We start from the raw sequence: 21,906 nt of genomic DNA on the forward strand, positions 1-21,906 counted from the left end.
CAAAACAGAGGCTTATGGATTTGGTCTCGATTTTCGTGTCTGTGTGTGCGTTCGTGCGTCCACGACCATATCTCGAACATGGATGGACCGATTTTATTCGTACTTGACACAAAGACAACAAATGTTGGTATACATAAGCACGTCATTCTTTTTCGACATCAGATCCAAGATGGCCGACTGGCGGCAATTTTAATTATGAAAGAAAAATCCGGTGTCAAACATATCCCCAACCATTTCTCGGACATGCATTTACTGATGTTGTTCAAAAATGGCACACATATAAAGAATGATGGTTTACATATGCACGTCATATTGTTTCAAGATCAGAACTAAGATGGCTAACTGGTGGCCATTTTATTTGTAAAAAAAACCTGATGTTGAACATGTCCTCAACCATTTCTCGGACATGCATTTACTGATGTTGTTCAAAAATGGCACACAGATAAAGAATGATGGTTTACATATGCACGTCATATTGTTTCAAGATCAGAACTCAGATGGCTAACTAGTCGCCATTTTATTTGTAAAAAACCTGATGTTGAACACGTCCTCAACCATTTCTTGGACATGCACTTACCGATGTTGTTAAAACTTGGTACACAGATAATGAATGAGAAATTACATATGCACGTCCATTTATTTTTTTTTCAAGATTAGATCCAAGAAGGCCAACTGGTGGCCATTTTGTTACTTAAATTTGTCCCCAACCATTTCTCAGACATGCACAGTCCGATTTTGTTCAAACTTGGCACAAGCACAGTACATGATTGACTACACGTGCACCTCACTTTATTTTGTGATCTGATCAAAGATAGATGACTGGTAGACTGGCGGCCATTTTAGTTGTACATTAAAATAGGCTTGCCTCAACTCCAGATAGCAAAATTACTAAAGCAACGGGGCCGATGACATTTTATATCTCATTTACTTGTTCTTTATTCGTTTTGTGTGTTGCTGATATTATAAACAGGCATGTCACATTACAAAGCCTGTAAGATAGGCCCACGTGAATGAGCATTAGGGTGAAGACCATTCTCACAGAGCATTGAAGTGCTCAACATATGGATGTTGTGGACTGAGAACAAACCATGGCAGGGTCTCCACTCTGTCACAGAGGTTACAGGTTAGGGCATGAATTTGGCCAGGATTCCAGCACACAATGCCCTACTCTTGGGAAGGACACTGTAATCTTTAATTGTCCACAGGAAGATTCTTGTGAGATGACACACCCGGCTTATCATTACTTGGAAGGGCGGCACACTTCTTCATTCATTGCCTTGCCTGCGAAACACCCGGACGACAGTTTATGGTCGTGTTGGGAATTGTACGCAGACTCGACAGCTCAAAGGTGAATACGCTCCTTCTGAGCTGGCCTGCCAAGCCCAATATTTCACATGTGCACAACATAAACATGAAATGGGGAAAACACATACAAATCGATGATATGTCAATAAAAAAGCAAACAAATTAAAACGATTATAAAATAAATCAATAAATTCATGATATTATGAGATATCATCAACACATCACATTATGTATGTTAACAATACTGGATCAAGTGAAACATCAATTAAATCTATACGTTACTGTGTTGTGAATATCATATGATGTCATCAATACGACATGCCAATGAAACATATCACGCATGTTAATAAATGCTGTTAGCGAATGCATAGTGGAGAGGGATTCAATTCTGAATTCAGCCTCCTGGTTTCACAATCACGGAACGGAGGAGACAAAAACATAATGCACATTTCACATAAACAAGAAAAACATGAAATCACGACCAAAAAAAAGCAACAGGTTCTGATGAATACCTTGATGTAAAAACTGCAGAGGTGCAGAGACCAAAGAGAGAGAATAGAAAGCAAGTAGTTACACAAAGGAGAATGCAAAAGAGACAAAAGTGCTGGTGACTTGTGCAATGACAGCGACAAACAAGAAAAGAATCAGAAGAATGTACATTACCCCCAAGCAGCAGATGGTGGATCTAAAGCATTGAGAGGAGATGGATGGAGGCCGTAAAGCAATTTGTATGAAACAGACTGGCCTGGAAACAATATAGAACGGAACAAAAGATCTTTCTTGTGCTCCGGCTTCACCGGGATCAATATCAATAACAACCAATGCTTTTGGACTCATAGAAAACTTGGGGTGACCAATGAGAAGGAGGCGATCCATTTCAAAGAGGGGAAGCATATTAGTCGAATCAATACGTGTTCGGATAGTGCGTTTAAATGTAAAAGCATGAAACTTAGTACAGAGGCACATTGTGTTTCTTTAAAGATAGGATCTCGATGTGGAGTCACTGCAAACTAGTACGATACCAGCAACAGCAGCCATATTTAAAAAAAAATGTCTATCAGAAAAAGGTCCTCTTTCATAAAAATTTGCTGGGGTGCAGCTGTGCTGAAGATTAGTACCCCATGTATGTTAGGGCAGGAATTTGGTATTTGTTCAGGGTGTCGGCGAAAGCTCGCCTATTCTTCATGAAAGACGCCGTGACATATTCTATGTCTGCACCAACTAATACCAGAACATGGGATGCCCAGTTTTCATGTCGATCCGAGGGACAGCACACACATTGATGCCTCGCCATGTCTGTGAAACGTGAGGATGAGACTTATCGCTGGGACAAGAGTCAAAGCCAGGAAAGATAGCTCAAAAGTGAGTGTACGTATCTGTCAGCCATCCTGTCAGCCCCACCAGCAATGATGACTTCGCAAACGATGGCAAAGCTGTGTCTGCAATGACAACCTGCCACATTCCTATGGTCGTGCTGGTTGGTCACTGCAGTTTGGTTTGAGTAAAAAAAATATATTGTGCGGGTCACACATTTTTAAAAAAGAAGAATATGGGATTTTTTAGTATGTGGCAGTAATGAGTCTCACCATTTGTACGATGGCGTGTTTGGCAAGCAAATCCGACACGGCCATTATCGAAAAACTACTTGATGAGTGAGATGTGGACATGACGATACTCTAGCTGAAATGTCATGGCACTCCCAAATGAGCATGAACAAAACCTGTCCAATTTCAGCGAGATTGGCAAGCAAATCCAACATGGCCATGATCAAAAAACGACTTGATGTGGGAGTTGTGGATATGACGACACTTTGGCCAAAATGTCATGGCATTCCCAAATGAGCATGAACAAAACCTGTCCTCGATGGCGTGTTTGGCAAGCAAATCCAGCTTGGCAGGTCAGGTATGGGAGCATGCACTGGAGCAGCACGTTGCTGCATCCACTTTACACCAGTACTCCAGGGGCCTCCATCTGGCCATCCTCCAGGCAAATGCCTGGCCCACCCCCATCTCCTTGATGCTGATCAACCTGCTGCAACCACAAGGTAGGTGGTCGGTCCATTGGCCTCCTCCACTCACGAGAATCCTTCCCTGAGAGAATCTGTTGAGCAGGATCAGCGTACAGCCGCAGCTGACGCTCAGAGACTATGCAGGTAACAAATCTCATTTGAGTCACTCTCAGCAACCCCTTTTTGGACACAAAATCTGACCAGCGATAGCCAAGTATTCTATGAAGTGACCTGGTACCAAAGGAATTGTCTACATCTCAGATCCTTGGTCAGAGTCCAAGTCTCACATCCGTAGAGCAAGACTGAAAGCACCAAGGACCTGAAGACTCGGACTTTCATCCTCCTGTACAGGTACCGGCAGCACCACACCGCATGATCCAGTGAATCCATGACTCCCCAGGCCTGACCCAGATGTCTATTGACCTCTGGCTCACAGCCAGCAGAGACATGAATATCACTGCCGAGGGAAGTGAATCTCTCCGTAACCTTAACATCCTCACCCCAACCAGGCACAGACAAAATAGCAGCATCCAAGATGTCATTGAAAGCCTGAATCTTAGTTTTGACCCAGGAAACCCATAATCCCAGTGGCTCCGACTCCTCATTCAGCATCTCATGGGCCCACAAAAGGATATCCAAAGTCTCCACAAAGATGACTGCATCATCTGCAAAATCAAGGTCAGAGATCTTGACATTCCCAAACGATGCACGACAGCTTGATCGCTCCGACATCCTCCCCAGAACCCAGTCCATACAAGCACTGAAAAGTGTGGGTACACCCCGCCCCCCCCTTGACAAACTCCAGTGACAATTATAAATATATCAGAGATGGTACCACCACATCTCACAGCACTCTCAGTACCAGACTACAGTTCAGACATCAGATCGATTAGGTTTGGTGGCTCCCCACGAAGACCAAGAATCCTCCAGGGGGCATTCCGATACACTGAATCATACGCTTTACAGAGATCAACATAGGCTGCAAGCAGCCCCTGCTGAACAATTGTCTGCGTTCAGTGAGGACCTGAAGAGCAAGGATACGGTCAATCGTTGACTTCTTTGGTGTAAAGCCTGACTGCTCTGGATGCTGGTGCTCAAGCAGATGGTGGCGAACCCGATCAAGAATTATCCGAGCAAAAACGTTGCCCGGAAATGAGAGCAGCGTCACCCCTCGGTAGTTGTTGCAGTCCTGACGATCACCCTTCCCTTTCCAGGGAGGAACAACAAGGCCCCTCTTCCAGTCAGTTGGGATGATGCCTGTGTTCCAGGCAAAGCACAAAGCTACATGCATCAACATGAGTACAGCTTTCCCACCAGCCTTGAAGTTCAGCGTGGATGCCACAGATCCCTGGAGCTTTACCCCATTTCAACCGGTTCACCGCAGCCTGTGTTTCCACAAGCAAAGGTGGACCACAGTTGATTGGAGGGTCGGCAATTGGGATAGTAACACCCCTGACATCCAACTCGACAGCTGGTGGATCAGCACGGTACAACCGCTCAAAGTATCCGGCCCAGCGGGCCTTCACTTCAGACTCCTCTATCAAGAGTTTACCACCCTCCAGTCTCACTGTAGTACACCGATGGATGGGCTTGGAGGAACGCAATGCGCAAATAACCCTGTCAGCAGGACAAGAATCACTTCATCACAGGTGATGCTCAACCCCCTCATAGATTCCTCGCACATAGGCCTCCTTGTCCACCCTTAGTGCACATGTAGTTTTCTGCTTCAGCTCCCTGAACAGCTCAGCACTGCCATGCAATGGCATCCATGCTCATAGACTCTGATCAATGGTAACCAGTGTCCCTTCAGAGACAAAATTCTTCTTCACCCTCTGGTGAGTTCCAAGACATCCACCGGTAACATAAAGGGTGGTGGTCTTGAAGGCACTCCACAATACTTCAGGATTCCACAAAGCACCAAGACCCCCCCCCCCCCCAAATCCCCACTCAGCCTGTTCGCAAACTCCTCAGTCATCTCTAATCCTTGAGCTTGCCAACATCCAGCTGAGGCTGGGATGGTACCATTCTCCCGGATTTATGCTGCAACTTCAGAGTTGCTACAACAAGCCTGGGGTCAGTATTGAGGAACTGAGCACTCCGGTAGACCCTGCAGTTCTGGATCATCCTCCAACGACCGTCAATGAGGACATGGTCAATCTCCTTTGCCACACCGCCAGCGTTGGAATACCAAGTCCAGCGATGAGCTTGTGGGCGCTGAAACCATGAACCGGCCACCCGAAGTCCATGACTTCTTGCAAAGTCAAGGAAGTTAGTGCTATTCAGGTTCATAGTTCCAGACCCATGGGGACCAACACATGTTTCATAAATAGTCCCTATCAGTTCCAGTTGATGCATTGAAATCCCCCAAGACTAGAAGTGTATCTCGTCTGGGGCACTGATCAACCACAGACTCGAGTGTGGCGTAGAATGCATCCTTCACGGTGAGATCACTCGCCTCAGTCGGAGCATATTCAGATACCAGGGAAACGACACCGAAGGAGTGACGAATCCTTAATCTCATAATATGCTCGTTGACCGGTGTTACCTCAATTATCATTGGATTCAACTTATTGGACACAGCTACAGCAACTCCTTGGGCATGGTAACCATCAGAGTGACTAGACCAATAGTCGGTGTAACCACCCACCATGATCTCGCCGCAATCTGGTCTACGAACCTCAGAGAGAGCTGCAATGCTGATGTTCAAACACTTGAGCTCAGATGATAACAGAGACAGGTGATCATCCTCTTTTAGGGATCGGACATTCCAGGCACCCACCAGAAGGGACCGCTTCAGGTTAACAACCCAAGATGGTGGATGACACCTCATCAACACCTCAACAAATACTTCTGCAATCTTAACCGGGAAGGTTACCCCGTGGTTTTCCTCCTGTCATATCCACTTCTCACCCATCAAGTAGTTTTTTAATCAAAGTAATGTTGGATTTGCTTGCCAAAACATGGCCATTATCAAAAAAAAACTCCATGATGGGTGAGATGCGGACATGATGACACCTTGACCGAAATGTCATGGCACTCCCAAATGTACATGAACAAAACCTGTCCTCGATGGCGCGTTTTGTAAGCAAATGCAACATGGCCATTGTCAAAAAACTACTTGATGGGTGAGAAGTGGATATGACGATGCTTTGGCCGAAATGACCATGAACAAAAATCTGTGCTATTTTCTGTGAGTTTGTCAGGCCAATTTTGTCACCGTCGTGGCCTTGTTCCGGCCTCAGGTCCGCAATGACAGGAACTGATGCAAGATGCTAACAGGAAGAGGAAACCACACATTAACAGAAATCATACATACTCATCTACCCTGCCATAATAACAATGACCATCATCATTTTTTTATTATTATTATCACGATTATTACTATAAAGTCAAAAATTTCGTAGTTAACGAACAAGACAATATCCAGATTTAGCTTTGGGATTTCAAAAATTGCGATATTGGGATTTCAAATCTAGAGTCTTTTGAAATTCCTAGAAATGGTATGTACTTGAAATTCACATCTTTCAGTGATAGACACGTACAGTCGATCTTCGCTGACCATTGTGTACCTGTTGTAGGATCGGACACCAAGAGTGTTCAGGTTCCTGTTTCGTATGAATCTCTGTCAATGTTTGCTGGAACTTGCAAGAGTAAAACCTGCCATCACAGCTGCTAATCCACTTTGGCTAGGCCTGAGCTTGGAGGCAGAAAGGAAACAGGCCGGAAAGCCTTTGAGAAATGATTCCTTTGTGCACATTCATTATGTCCTAGTAAAGCCTTCCGGCCTGCACTCCCACACACACCAAAGCATGGCTCTTGTCCCACACACCGACCTGAGCCAATTTGAATATACATGTAGCATCTTTTACATGCTTTTTTAAAGATCTTGCAGAGTGCCCTGTACTTGCAAACACCCACACAGTGGACACGTCACAAAGGTGTTGCGATGAATCACCTTCATTTACATGGTAGATGGTCAGGCTGGAGCCGTATGGTGGCCATCGCGCAATGAAAGTGTGGAAATAAACTAGGTTGCCTTGTTTAGTGCTCCCATCTGAACCGATAGCTCATGATAATGGAAACCGAGGTTCAAAAAGCCATGTATGTTTTGTCCATTGTCTACCACTATCCTTTCAATTCATGTTATAGCACACGAATGTCTACTATGGTTCTTGTCCTGCATGGGATATATTTACAAGCTTCTCCATGAGCCTGAGATCAATGTGAATACTATTGTGTGGAAGGGGGGAGAGTGAGAAGAGGGGGTTTAACCCATTATCAACCTGCATCACCAGTTGCACACTTTGCTATGTAAGGACAAGATTGTCTGGTAAGTGTCCAGGGAGATGTAAGTCACATAATTACACGGTTATGCACATTCAATGGCTCCCATTACAATTGTGAAATCACATCATGTACAAAAAGGACAGTCTCAATTCTCCTCCGAACAGAACTGCATTCCATTGACTGGAAAAAGGTTTAAACCGCAAGAAATGTTGGAAATCATTCAAAAAGCAACCACTTTCGACATTGTTTTTCCCTCTTTGAACATCTCAGTACGGCATCACCGCATTGAAGTTTACAACTGAGAATTACATGCATCTGCAACTTAATGTCAAATAGTTACAAGAGTAAGTCAACATGGTAAGCTCGTACCCTGGACAAATTCTTGTCTTGCTATTTTTTAGACAAAATAGTTGTAACTTACCATAATGGTGTCATGGGTCAGATTAAAATCAGACTGAGAGCAACTTTAGTATGAACCACCAGACGATGACTACCACAATGAAATCACTCATTTGCAGATGGATATTTGATTCATTAAGGTTAAACACATGCATGTGCGTGCACACACACACACACACACACACACACACACACACACACACACACACACACACACACACACACACACACACACACATAAACGAATGTGGATACTTTGAGACCTGGGAGGGCTGCGTTCCACCTTATGAAACCCAAATATGGAAATTACAACTAACAATACACACACTTGCACTGCCGTTGCAGTGAATCAAGGGAATGGTACAGAAATAGTCCTGAATCCTGATATATCTTGTGATCTAAATATGTAATTCTAACTATATTGTGATAGTTGCATGGGTGGATAGTGTTTGGCGGGATGGTGCTGAGGTGTCTTCCACCAGATGGCGGTCTCTTCTGATTAACCTAAGGCGGTCCCTGTAGGTGGATGCCTGGAATGTCCTGTCCTTTAGCGATGGGGATAGGCCAGGCATCTGCCTGGGGGATGGCCAGACGGAGGACCCTGGTGTATTGGCAGAAAGTGGATGCAGCGATGCACTGTGGCACATGCTTCCATTGTATATACAGCTTGTATGGGCGGACAACTCCAAAAACCCAGCATGTCTATAAAAAGACCACAGACGCCATCGACAACACTCACCTCAGCCGGATTTTTGCATGCACGGTTGGTTTACCATACATGTGACATGAATGAAGCAGATGGGGAACCATGCCGATGACTATGTGGCCACTACTAATTGGCTGAGCGAACCAATGCTACGTGTCAAACTCTATATGCTTCCGTTGCAGTTATTCCTTGGGAGCAATTGCCCCAGTAGCACTATTTCCGATCAAACCCAAGCAGGATAAGTCAAGACACGATAATAAAACTTCATGCACTTTATTATAATGGTCAATTGAACAGGAAATGACGGGGGAAATGGCAGTTGGGGAATTCAAATGGAAAAATGGTGGGAGAATTTAAAGAGGAGCAAAACAAAACATATTTGGTAACTTACAACTCTCATTCATTCCCCTACGCGATGATACCTGGGCATGGATCCCTCATTTCAATGACTCATCACCTCGACACTAAAATGGATCCGTATACACGAAGGAAAGACACAGAGTTTTTGAAGATGGGTCAGCAATTGAGAGTGCGAAAGAGATAGTGTGGGGTTTTATTACTCACACCTTTTCACATGCACTTTTTGCACCCCCGGTCGAGGCTGCAATTACCCTGTGACTCAGCAGTTCAGGCTTGTGTCATCCACACAACTACTCCTGTTCAATCCCCTCCACTCTGATGGTGCCCTATTGTATGGGGTCACTCGTTCCCATGCCGAATGTGATGGTCTGTGGCAGCTTCTCATGCCAAGGTGCGAGGAGGAGGCCATGACTTGGGCAGCTTGCTGATAAAAGGGGTGCATGAACAGTGTACCCAGGCCAGGGTATGTCATGTGCAAAAGCCATGAACAGTCCAGAAAGAATACGTGAAAAGAAGACAGAAGGGTGGGAAGGTTGTCAAGAGAGAAAGTTGGAAAAGAGAAGAAGAAAACGTAGATGTCGGTGTAGAAATGGTGGAGCAAGAGAACGCAACGGGCGAAGTAGTTTGAACAAAGGATGAAAGGCAAAATGCTCTGAAGTCACGAAAGGACACACTTGAACTGCCTGCTTGCTCAAAAGACGAAGACTATAGACAAGACAGACAGACAGACATCAAATTTTGTATTCCTCCTATTATACCTCCCCCCGCCCCCCTCCCCACCCTCCCGTGCACTAGCGACCCCTGGGACTCCCCATAGGCCTGGCATCCCCTCATTGGTTCAAGGTTTGCAGGGGTGGTTAAGTGGCCCATGAGGGCTGTTGGTGGAACACCACTTCTATCGGGACTGAGAGACTTGTAAGGATAGAGGGAACAATGAATGGAGCCAAGGGCAGGCAAATCCGAGAGGAGAACATGCTTCAGAGTGGAAAAGACCTTCGACTGCAGTGAAGATTTATGTTCCAACAGGACAATGACCCCAAGCATACAACCAAATCAAAACTGGAATGGCTTCAGAACACGAACGTGAAAGTCCTTGAGTGGCCCAGCCAATACCCAGACTTGAATCCCATTGAGAATCTATGGAAAGACTTGAAGATTGCTGTTCACCGAAGTTCCGAATAGACTTTCCAGAGCCTGCAGAACATGAGACTGTATGTGCTCAATGACATCGTAACAGACTTCCAGTGCCTGAAGACCATGAGACCGAATGGGCTCAATGACATCCTAACAGACTTCCAGTACCTGAAGAAGATGATACTGCATGGGCTCAATTTCATCCAAACAGACTTCCCAGTGCCTGAAGACCATGAGACTGTATGGTCTCAATTATGTCCGAACAGACTTCCCAATGCCTGAAGAACGTGAGACTGCATGGGCTCAATTTCGTCCAAACAGACTTCCCAGTGCCTGAAGAACGTGAGACTGTATGGTCTCAATTACGTCCGAACAGACTTCCCAGTGCCTGAAGAACGTGAGACTGTATGGTCTCAATTACGTCTGAACAGACTTCCCAGTACCTGAAGAACATGAGACTGTATGGTCTCAATGACGTCTGAACAGACTTCCCAGTGCCTGAAGATCATGAGACTGTATGGGCTCAATTACGTCTGAACAGACTTCCCAGTACCTGAAGAACATTAGACTGTATGGTCTCAATTACGTCCGAACAGACTTCCCAGTGCCTGAAGAACATGAGACTGTATGGTCTCAATGACGTCCAAACAGACTTCCCAGTGCCTGAAGAACATGAGACTGTATGGTCTCAATGACGTCTGAACAGACTTCCCAGTGCCTGAAGACCATGAGACTGCATGGGCTCAATTACGTCCGAACAGACTTCCCAGTGCCTGAAGAACATTAGACTGTTTGGTCTCAATGACATCCGAACAGACTTCCCAGTGCCTGAAGAATGTGAGACTGCATGGGCTCAATTTTGTCCAAACAGACTTCCCAGAGAAATATCTTCAATTCTGGATGCCTCTATCCACTCACCACCAGAAAACGCCAGGGCTCACTTGTTCGTGCAATATCTCATGTATGCCGTTGATGACATCCTCCTGAGCCATCCACGAGCTGGTATCATCATCATCATCGTGGGTGACGTCAGGTGCCTTGATCTGACTCCACTCCTTGCTGGCCACAACCTCAAGCAAGTTGCAGATCAGTTTACAAGAAATAACATGGTATTGGTTAATATTGTGATATGACTTACATAACTTGGAGTACTGTTGTCTAGTGCGGCATTCCTCCCTGACACAACAGCCGATAACTATGAATGAAGCCTTTTTTTCACACCTTGCTCAGAAAGTACGATATAAGGGACAAGTTTCTATACCTTTAACAGTTGGAGATGGTGTCTCACAAGGATCATGTCAGGGGGCGCTCACTATTTGGGCGGAACACGTCTGGACCCACAAGGAACAAGTGTGGGCTCACAAGGAACATGTCTGGGAGTGCTCATGGACAAAAACACACACTGAGGATCATCTTGGCTATCAGATATGAATCCGATCATCATGCCCTGAGTAGCTGCCAGCTGAACTTCTACAGGAATGGTGTGAACAACATTTTTACAAAGGAACGACCGGTATAAACAACTTATTTTTTACAAACTTTGCATCTTCTTTGCAAAGTAGATTTTCAGACTGGTTATCTGAAAAGCAACCACGACACAGCCAACTGTGTCATCGTAACAGATTCTGTGAAATAAAATGTATAACTGAACATTACCAGGAAAGTGCAATGACCTGTATTATAAGACTGGTGAATGATGACGTGAATGTTTCATGAGATTGATCCATACGTTGTTCTGTTATGATGTTATATAACCTTTCCTTCTTTTTATCTTGTAAGACATTCGCAATTCAGTCTTGAGGCTTCGATGTTTTGATAATAGAATCTTGAACCATATACTTGGTTGTGGATTTTACACCTGGGTGTATATTGAGTGTACATCTAAAACTGTTCAACGGAGGAAGTTTAAACTTTACCACCTGTTACATGACCGTTTCACATAGCGCATATCGAGTGCACATTGAAAACCATTAACAGAGGAAATTTAAACTTCACCACATGTTACAGGACCATTTGATATTGCACATATTGAGTTCACATCGAAAACCGTTCAATGGAGGAAATTTAAACTTCACCACAAGTTACATGACCATTTGATATAGTGCATATTGAGCGTACATCAAAAACTGTTCAACGGAGGAAATTTAAACTTAACCACAATTACATGACCATTTGATATTGGACATATTAAGTGTACATAGAAAACCACTCAACGGAGGAAATTTAAACTTCACCAAAAGTTACATGACCATTTGATATAGTGCATATTGAGTGTACATCGAAAACCGTTCAATGGAGGAAATTTAAACTTTTCCACATGTTACATGAACATTTGATATCGCACAGATTGAGTGTATATCGAATACCATTCAACGGAGGAAATTTAAACTTCACCACATGTCACATCACCATTTGATATCGCACATATTGAGTGGACATCGAAAACCATTCAACGGAGAAAATTTAAACTTTATCACATGTCACATCACCATTTGATATCGCACATATTGATTGTACATCGAAAACCGTTCAATGGAGGAAACTAAACTTCACCACATGTTACATGACCATTTGATATAACACATATTGAGTGTACATCGAAAACCGTTCAACAGAGTAAATTAAAACTTTAGTCCATGTTACATGACCATTTGATATCACACATATTGAGTGTACATTGAAAACCGTTCAACGGAGGAAATTTAAACTTTACTATATGTCACATCACCATTTGATATCACCCATATTGAGTATACATTGAAAACCGTTCAAGGGAGGAAATTGAAACTTTACCACATGGTACATGACCATTTGATATAGCACATATTGAGTGTACATCGAAAACTGTTCAACGGAGGAAATTAAAACTTTACCACATGTCACATGACTATTTGATATCGCACATATTGAGTGTACATCGAAAACCGTTCAACGGAGGAAATTTAAACTTTCCCACATGTCACATGACCATTTGATATCGCACATATTCAGTGTACATCGAAAACTGTTCAACGGAGGAAATTAAAACTTTACCACATGTCACATGACAATTTGATATCGCACATATTGAGTGTACATCGAAAACTGTTCAACGGATGAAATTAAAACTTTGCCACATGTTACATCACCATTTGATATCACACATATTGGGTGTCCATCGAAAACCGTTCAACGGAGGAAATTTAAACTTTACCACATGTTACATGACCATTTGATATCGCACATATTGAGTGTACATCAAAAACTGTTCAACGGAGGAAATTAAAACTTTACCACATGTCACATGACAATTTGATATCGCACATATTGAGTGTACATCGAAAACTGTTCAACGGAGGAAATTTAAACTTTACCACATGTTACATGACCATTTGATATCGCACATATTGAGTGTACATTGAAAACCGTTCAATGGAGGAAATTTAAACTTTATGACATGTTACATGACCATTTGATATCGCACATATTGAGTGTACATCGAAAACCATTCAATGGAGGAAATTTAAACTTGACCACATGTCACATGACCAATTGATATCGCACAAATTGAGTGCACATCGAAAACTGTTCAACGGAGGAAATTAAAACTTTACCACATGTTACATGACCATTTGATATAGTGCATATTGAGTGTACATTGAAAACCGTTCAACGGAGGAAATTTAAACTTTACCACAAGTTACATGACCATTTGATATCGCACATATTGAGTGCACATCGAAAACTGTTCAACGGAGGAAATTAAAACTTTACCACATGTTACAGGACCATTTGATATTGTGCATATTGAGTGTACATCAAAAACCGTTCAACGGAGGAAATTTACACTTTACTACAAGTTACATGACCATTTGATAGAACACATATTGAGTGTACATCGAAAACTGTTCAACGGAGGAAATTAAAACTTTACCACACGTCACATGACAATTTGATATCGCACATATTGAGTGTACATAGAAAACCATTCAGCGGAGGAAATTAAAACTTTACTATATGTCACATCACCATTTGATATCTCCCATATTGAGTATACATTGAAAACCGTTCAAGGGAGGAAATTGAAACTTTACCACATGGTACATGACCATTTGATATAGCACATATTGAGTGTACATCGAAAACTGTTCAACGGAGGAAATTAAAACTTTACCACATGTCACATGACAATTTGATATCGCACATATTGAGTGTACATAGAAAACTAAAACTTTAACACATGTTACAAGACCATTTGATATCGCACATATTGAGTGTGCATCGAAAACCGTTCAATGGAGGAAATTTAAACTTTACTACATGTTACATGACCATTTGATATCGCACATATTGAGTGAACATCGAAAACTGTTCAACGGAGGAAATTAAAACTTTACCACAAGTTACATGACCATTTGATATCGCACATATTGGGTGTACATCCAAAACTGTTCAACGGAGGAAATTGAAACTTTACCACATGTTACATCACCATTTGATATCACACATATTGAGTATACATCGAAAACCGTTCAACGGAGGAAATTTAAACTTTAACACACGTTACATGACCATTTGATATAGCACATATTGAGTGTACATTGAAAACCGTTCAAGGGAGGAAATTGAAACTTTACCACATGGTACATGACCATTTGATATAGCACATATTGAGTGTACATCGAAAACCGTTCAACGGAGGAAATTAAAACTTTACCACATGTCACATGACAATTTGATATCGCACATATTGAGTGTACATAGAAAACTAAAACTTTAACACATGTTACAAGACCATTTGATATCGCACATATTGAGTGTGCATCGAAAACCGTTCAATGGAGGAAATTTAAACTTTACCACTTGTCACATGACCATTTGATATCGCGCATATTGAGTGTACATCGAAAACCGTTCAACGGAGGAAATTCAAACTTCACTACATGTCACATGACCATTTGATATCACACATATTGAGTGTACATCGAAAACCATTCAACAGAGGAAATTGAAACTTTACCACATGTTACATGACCATTTGATGTTGTGCATATTGAGTGTACATTGAAAACCATTAGAAATTGGTATCATTGTTATTGCTTCAGCCTTAATTTTGCTGGGCTGGTGAAGAAGAAGAAGAAGAAGGTGAAGAAGAAGAAGAAGAAGAAGGTGAAGAAGAAGGTGAAGAAGAAGGTGAAGAAGAAGAAGAAGAAGAAGAAGGTGAAGAAGAAGGTGAAGAAGAAGAAGAAGAAGAAGAAGAAGAAGAAGAAGAAGAAGGTGAAGAAGAAGGTGAAGAAGAAGGTGAAGAAGAAGAAGGTGAAGAAGAAGAAGAAGGTGAAGAAGGTGAAGAAGAAGAAGAAGAAGGTGAAGAAGGTGAAGAAGAAGAAGAAGAAGAAGAAGAAGAAGAAGAAGAAGAAGAAGAAGAAGAAGAAGAAGAAGAAGAAGAAGAAGAAGAAGAAGAAGAAGAAGAAGGTGAAGAAGGTGAAGAAGAAGAAGAAGAAGAAGAAGAAGAAGAAGAAGAAGAAGAAGAAGAAGAAGAAGAAGAAGAAGAAGAAGAATAAGAAGAATTGTTTTTGACAATATCCTGATTTATACTTTATTTAATTTTATTTTTTTGTTGACATTGTCGAGGCTTGTATGAGAGCTAAAATGAGAGCTCATATGAAAGCATATTATTGTTCTACTCTGGCGTCTTTATCACCCTTGGGAGTTATAAATGTCAGGTCAGGTTCGATGTCAGGTTACAATCCCTTTAATATCAGGTCAGGTTCGATCTGTGACCTGCTACAGGTACCATGTAAACCTGTACTAACCTGTTCCATGGTCGGGTTGTCGGCGACTAAACCGTCTCCCCCACCAGGTTTTCTGGTGAGGAGGGTGTTTGGATATGGACACCCAGCAGGATTAAAAACAAAACCTGTCAAAGGGCGGAGGAGCTCCTTGTGAGCCAACGGCCATCCATATCTAGTGCCCAACTGTGTCTGCGGACGTCCTCCTGCAGTTGGGTTACTTCTTATTAGGAGGTTGGTGGTAGGATTTGCACTCCGGCCACCGTAAAACGCTTCATTCCGCAAAACGCAAAAACGCAAAAAAATCTGAAAACCCACTCGGTGGGAGTACCTCCTATGCAGCTTCCCTTCGCAGGGCAGCTCACCGGATGACAGGATTGGGGCAAAGCCTTCGGGACCCCCAATCTTTGATAGGAGGGAAACCACGGGGTAACATCCCTGGGTCAGATTGCGGGAGAGTGTGTCGGAGTGGTGCTGAGGTGTCATCCACCAGACGGCGGTCTCCTTGGGTTAACCTGAGGCGGTCCCTTCGGGTGGGTGCCTGGAATGTCCTATCCCTAAGAGAGGATGATCACCTGTCTCTGTTATCATCTGAGCTGAAGCGTTTGGACATCGGGATTGCAGCTCTCTCTGAGGTTCGGAGACCGGATTGCGGCGAGATAATGGTAGGTGGTTACACCCACTATTGGTCTGGTCGCTCTGATGGTTACCATACCCAAGGAGTTGCTGTAGCTGTGTCCAATAAGCTGACCCCAATGATAATTGAGGTAACACCGGTCAATGAGCGTATTATGAGATTAAGGATTCGCCACTCCTTGGGTGTCATTTCCCTGGTCTCTATTTATGCTCCGACTGAGGCGAGTGATCTTACCGTGAAGGATGCATTCTACGCCACACTCGAGTCTGTGGTTGATCAGTGCCCCAAACGAGATACACTTCTTGTCTTGGGGGATTTCAATGCATCGACTGGAACTGATAGGGACGGTTATGAGGTGTGTGTTGGTCCCCATGGGTCAGGAACTATGAACCAGAATAGCACTAAGTTCCTTGACTTTGCAAGAAGTCATGGACTTAGGGTGGCTGGTTCATGGTTTCAGCGCCCGCAAGCTCATCGCTGGACTTGGTATTCCAACACTGGCGGTGTGGCAAAGGAGATTGACCATGTCCTCATTGACGGTCGTTGGAGGATGATCCAGAACTGCAGGGTCTACCGGAGTGCTCAGTTCCTCAATACTGACCACAGGCTTGTTGTAGCAACTCTAAAGCTGCACCTTAAATCCTGGAGAATGGTACCATCCCAGCCTAGGCTGGATGTTGCCAAGCTCAGGGATGAGAGAGTAGCTGAGGAGTTTGCGAACAGGCTGAGTGGACACTTGGGGGGTCTGGGTGCTTTGGGGGGTCGTGAAGAGTTGTGGAGCACCTTCAAGACCACCGTCCTTGATGTTGCCGGTGGATGCCTTGGAGCTCACCGCAGGGCAAAGAAGAATTTTGTCTCTCAAGGGACACTGGATACCATTGACCAGAGTCGCAGGGCCAGGCTGAATGGCAGAGCTGAGCTGTTCAGGGAGCTGAGGCGTAAAACTGTACGTGCACTGAGGGTGGACAAGGAGGCCTATGTGCGAGGAATATGTGAGGGGGTAGAGCATCACCTGTGGACAGGTGATTCTCGTCCCGCTTACAGGGGAATTCGCGCATTACGTTCATCCAAGCCCATCCCTCGGAGCACTGCAGTTCGAGCAGAGAGTGGTAGGCTCTTGACAGAGGAGTCTGAAGTGAAGGCCTGCTGGGCCGGTTATTTTGAGCGGTTGTACCAGGCTGATCCCCCAGCTGTCGAGTTGGACGTCAAGGGTGTTAAAATCCCTGTTGCTGACCCTCGAATCAACTGTGGTCCACCATCGCTTGTGGAAACACGGGCTGCGGTGAACCAGTTGAAACGGGGCAAAGCTCCAGGGATCTGTGGCATCCATGCTGAACTTCTCAAGGCTGGTGGAAATGATGCACTCGTGTCGTTGCATGCAGTTTTGTGCTCTGCCTGGAACACAGGCATCATCCCAACTGACTGGAAGAGGGGCCGTGTTGTCCCTCTCTGGAAAGGGAAGGGTGATCGCCAAGACTGCAACAACTACCGAGGGGTGACGCTGCTCTCAGTGCCGGGCAAGGTCTTTGCTCGGATAATTCTTGATAGGGTTCGCCACCATCTGCTTGACCACCAGCGTCCAGAGCAGTCAGGCTTTACACCAAAGAGGTCAACGATTGACCGTATCCTTGCACTTCGTGTCCTCACCGAACGCAGACGAGAGTTTCGGCAGGGGCTGCTTGCAGCCTATGTTGATCTCTGTAAAGCGTTCGATTCAGTGAATCGGGATGTCCTCTGGAGGATTCTTGGTCTTCGTGGGGTGCCACCAAAACTGATCGATCTGATGTCTGAACTCTACTCTGGTACTGAGAGTGCTGTGAAGTGTGGTGGTACCATCTCTGACTTATTTCCAGTTGTTACTGGAGTTCGTCAGGGGTGTGTACTTGCCCCCACACTTTTCAGCACTTGTATGGACTGGATTTTAGGGAGGATGTCGGAGAGATCAAGTTGCGGTGCATCGTTTGGCAACGTCAAGATCTCGGACCTTGATTTTGCAGATGATGCAGTCATCTTTGCGGAGACTTTAGACATCCTCTTGGGGGCCCTGGAGGTGCTGAATGAGGAGTCGGAGCCGTTGGGATTACGGATTTCTTGGGTCAAAACTAAGATCCAGGCTTCCGGTGACATCTTGGATGCTGCTGTCCTGTCTGTGTCTGTTTGTGGTGAGGATGTTGAGATCGTGGAGAGATTCACTTACCTTGGCAGTGATATTCATGTCTCTGCTGGCTGAGAGTCAGACGTCAATAGACGTCTGGGTCGGGCCTGGGGAGTCATGGATTCACTGGATCATGGGGTGTGGCGCTGCCGGTACCTGTGCGGGAGGACGAAAGTCCGAGTCTTCAGGTCCTTGGTACTTCCAGTCTTGCTCTATGGGTGCGAGACTTGGACTTTGACCAAGGATCTGAGACGGAGACTTAATTCCTTTGGTACCAGGTCTCTTCGGAGAATCCTTGGCTATCGCTGGTCGGATTTTGTGTCCAACGAGCGGTTGCTGAGAGAGACTCGGATGAGATTTGTTACCTGCATAGTCCGTGAGCGTCAGTTGCGGCTGTATGGACATGTGGCTCGTTTTCCTGACGCTGATCCTGCTCACCAGATTCTCTCAGCGAGGGAGTCTCATGAGTGGAGGAGGCCAGTGGGCCGACCACGTGCCTCGTGGTTGCAGCAGGTTGACCATCATCTCAAGGAGATGGGGATGGGCCTGGCATCTGCCTGGGGGATGGCCAGACGGAGGCCCCTGGAGTACCGGCGGAAAGTGGACGCAGCGACGCGCTGTTCTGGCACATGCTCCCAGACCTGACCTGACCTGAGTTATGAAAATAGTCAGGAACGAGAACAAAATGTCCTTTGTAAAGGCTTATGATGTGCTCGATGGCAGACTTTTCAGATTTGTGCACATCTACGTCATAATCGTAGATTGCTGCAATTAAAAATTTCCCGCCAGAAGGGTTGGCTCACACCAAGTCCTTCTCAAAGCTGCACAGGGTAAGTATTCTATAAATACCATCTTGTTCAGTGGAAGTGATTTATATTGGAGAAGAGAGTGGGTTATACACTGGAGAGGTTTGAGAGAGCAAGGTTGCCCTCATCACCTGTACACGAGCTGGCTCCATGGTGTGGTCACCCACCTGGTGTTGTTTCTGTGGATCATGTCTCACACTCACTAAAACAGTTTTCCAATCAAGAAAGATGCTGTACCACCTCCACCCCTCTCCCCCTCATCACCCATCCAGCTGGCAGCATAGCCTAAAGTTGTGCCCAACCACCTCTAAGCTGTCTAACCTGGATTTGAATCTTGGCTCAGCTATAAACTGTCATCCTGGTGTTTCATTTGCAGGATGAAGCATCAATGTTTGTGTCATCCCATCGATGGACGTTAAAATAGGTTGTCACATCTGCCAGCATTATTTAATAGATGTTGAAGATTGTTCTGTCCACCCTGTACACGTGGCATACTCGCTGAAGGGTCTGTCTACGACGGGCACCGAAGTGCTGTTCTTCTCAAACAGCTCATATTACCATGTTCTGTGATAATTGAATTATTAAATTGATTACTAATTAAATTATTTTGTGTGCACATATATCTTGATAATTATTTATTTTCATCTTCAGTTTCCCATCCATTTCTGGGTGAGCACACACATCACCAGACGGCGCTATTTTGACTACACATGTACTGAACATACCAAAATGCATGATAGCTGCATTATAGCAAGATATTCCTCAAAGAAAAACACGTCATTTTGTACAAAATAATATATAGCTATCATATGCAGGACTTGGTGTGCAGGTCAAGGCTGCAAGCTCCTTTTGTCAATCAGCATTTCAGATGTGGGATATTGATTGCACATCTGAGCAGCTTTTCATACAAAAACAAATGATATGGAGGATGGCCAGGGATATACAATACATTGTTCTTGACATCAACCTCTCTTTAGTTTGAAAGAGGATCATAACATAATCAGTGATGACAACATTGGTGATTGTCAGCTAAACTCCAACATCCCTGATAGACATCAGCCAAGAGCACAAAGTTTGTAGGGGGCTGTCAGGCGTTCAGTACTGATATCAATAACAGAAGAGCAAAGCCATGATTATAATGAAAACTTTTCATCTCATAATGCCCCTTAGCCATTGTCAAAATCCCAGTGGCTTGACCTCAGTGCTTGGGATCCAAAGACTATTAGAATGCGCCATAGCTATGTCATCTCTCTCCGGTGCCTGCGTGCGGTATCGAGATGTTAAGCCTCCCTCTAAGGAAGCATCAAAAAAAGAAAAAAAAACGAGATTATATTATCTTGAGTTGATGACATCCTGATTAGAAAATGGTTGTGAGCAAATTCTTGATCAAAACGATCACATTGCATCATCGTTGGTGATTGTCATGGCGTTGCGGTTGGGGGCGGGTGGTGAAGTTAAGAATGGTAAATACAATACTCGCAACTCGAGTTGCAAGACCTTTCAACACCGAGGAAAATCGAGCAGTGCACCGAAAGTGAAGTTAAAATACATTTATTGCCGCTAACATGGATGCCTGTAATTAGAGTGCTATTTGTGGTTCTTGTGGCTTGCAGAGTCAGATTCCTGCAGCGCTCATTTTCTGCCTTTGGAAAGAAGGTTTGCCACCATTCCAGTCATCAGGAATTGAGAATGCAATCCAGATGCTGATTGGAATATTCTTTGCAGATTTATTTTTTTTAATTCACGAAAAACAATTGGAGGTTCTGACCTGCGTGCTCGGAATTTTTTTGCAAGACCCTAAAGGACAATTTGATGAACCGCATCGTGAAGTTTGGAGGTCAGCGAGCAGTTTGACTGAAGAAAAGGGAACACAAGAAGATGGTGTGTGGATGGTCTTGCAGTGGCAGGCAACATGTGATAATCAGTTGAATTGTGCAACCTGACCATGTTCTTGAGTCAATGTGAAGCCTTTTCTTTCTACTGTATCACAAGTTATCAATAAAAATGACGTGTTTATCATTTCAATGTTTTTGTCAAGGTGGCTGCTTGTATGTTTGTTGCTGAGGCCTCCCAACTGTGATCAATATTGTATCGTCTGTCTCAAGCGTAAGTAATGATTAGAATGAAAAGGTAGTGCATTGTTTGGATATGCAATGAAATATTCAATGTCAGCCGATTACCTCCGCTACCGAAGGTGGACGGAGGTTATGTTATGTTTGCACCTCTGTCCGTTTGTCTGTGAGCAGCATATCTCAAAAAGTTGTGGACGGATTCGAAGAAACGTGGTGGGCACATTGGATGCGTGACAAGGAAGAATTGATTCAATTTTGGTGAAGATCTG

At 44.2% G+C, this 21,906-nt stretch overlaps 2 long non-coding RNA genes across 2 annotated transcripts in view; one reads left to right on the forward strand and one right to left on the reverse strand.

The window, feature by feature from the left end:
- Positions 1–21,566, forward strand: part of LOC147017572 (uncharacterized) — a 152,719-nt gene extending 131,153 nt beyond the window's left edge. The window contains exon 4 of the long non-coding RNA XR_015049551.1: positions 21,179–21,566. This is a non-coding gene — a long non-coding RNA (uncharacterized LOC147017572). The remainder of the gene's footprint in view (positions 1–21,178) is intronic.
- Positions 31–7,903, reverse strand: LOC147017574 (uncharacterized). Its single transcript, XR_015049550.1, has 3 exons — positions 6,883–7,903; positions 1,969–2,050; positions 31–1,281 (listed from the first exon to the last, which is right to left on the reverse strand). It is a non-coding gene; the product is annotated as an uncharacterized LOC147017574 (long non-coding RNA).
- Positions 21,567–21,906: the final 340 nt, after the last annotated feature.

Source organism: Eptatretus burgeri, chromosome 11 (genome assembly GCF_056783735.1).
Source record: "Eptatretus burgeri isolate ZD-2024b chromosome 11, Ebu_testis_v1, whole genome shotgun sequence".
NCBI classification, from domain to species: Eukaryota; Metazoa; Chordata; class Myxini; order Myxiniformes; family Myxinidae; genus Eptatretus; species Eptatretus burgeri.